General features: G+C 49.7%; 1 long non-coding RNA gene across 2 annotated transcripts in view; it reads left to right on the top strand.

Annotated features, from left to right (window-relative positions):
• LOC102021073 overlaps positions 1-1,082 on the top strand; it is a 6,486-nt gene extending 5,404 nt beyond the window's left edge. For both annotated transcript variants that reach the window (XR_001232603.1, XR_001232602.1), the window contains one exon: positions 166-1,082. This is a non-coding gene — a long non-coding RNA (uncharacterized LOC102021073). The remainder of the gene's footprint in view (positions 1-165) is intronic.
• Positions 1,083-1,182: the final 100 nt, after the last annotated feature.

Below are 1,182 nucleotides of genomic sequence, written 5' to 3'. Positions count from 1 at the left end.
AGTGTCTTCCAAGTGAGAAGACTGGCAGCCAAGCAAGTTGATGAGTTCTCCGATGAGGAGATTTTCACAAAGGATGCAGGTTGGCGGTGGCCTGGGGGATGACTTAAAATTCCTATGTAAAATGAGGGGGTTGGCAAGCTTCATTGCCTTGGCATTGTTCTCCAGGAAGCTCCGAGAAGTCATTATAGAGGCAGCACCCACAGAGTCCACTGCTGAGAATGAGGAAGGGGACACACGAGAAGAAGTCATCATTGAATGAGCAATCCTGCTTCGGCAGCACCTGCTTCAAAGGAGAAACTGTAACCTCCTGCAGGATCACAGAATGTTCAGGCTCTGTGTTGACTATGAATTAAGTGAAAGCCCATGACCAAGCTGTACCACAGCGCTGGGCAATGTTGGAGGCTGAGCTGTATGCTGACGCAGTGGTCTTGGATTTGTCTCTTCCTGTGGTACTCTATGCTCTCCTACAGCCTCCATAGATGACTCTGGAGGCTGAGATGGGGTCTCCTGAAAAGTTGGAGAGAGTTGAACCCCTCAAGTAGCTATAAGAGTTATGTGACATTCCAGGTTCAGAGCCTGATGATGACAGGAGTGACGTTGGCTCCTGAGCCTGCGCCTGCATCTGCTCGGACTGTAGAAGTGTCACCTCAGGGTGCTTCAGAGGAGAAGCTGCAACCACAACACTGGGAACTACTGGAGGCTGAGCCGTATGCTGACCCAGTGGTGTTGGATTTGTCACTTCATGTGGTACTGTATGCTCTCCTATATTCTCCATAGATGACTCTAGAGGCTGAGATGGGGTCTCCTGAAAATGTGGAGAAAGTTGAACCTCTGCAGTAGGTACAGGAGTTATGTGATGTTCCAGATTCACAGCCTGAATGATGACAGCAGAGAGGTTCGGCTCCTGACCCTCAGCCTGCGTCTGCTCTGCCTGTACAAGTATCACCTCTGGGTGCCTCAAAGGAGAAACTGTCACCTCCTGCAGGATCACAGAATGTTCAGCCTCTGTAGTGTCTTGAAGATTTTGTGTAAATCCCATATCCAAGGGTTGTAACACAACACTGGGCAATGTTGTACTCTAAGCTGTATGCTGACCCAGTGGTCTTGGATGTGTCACTTCATGGGGTACTGTATGCTCTCCTATAGCCTCCATAGATCTCTCTGGAGGCTGAGATGGGGTCT

Source organism: Chinchilla lanigera, unplaced genomic scaffold, assembly GCF_000276665.1.
Source record: "Chinchilla lanigera isolate Chin_1 unplaced genomic scaffold, ChiLan1.0 scaffold00482, whole genome shotgun sequence".
Lineage (NCBI taxonomy): Eukaryota > Metazoa > Chordata > Mammalia > Rodentia > Chinchillidae > Chinchilla > Chinchilla lanigera.
Note: the sequence above shows the minus strand (reverse complement) of the source record. Positions and strands in the feature narration are given on the sequence as shown.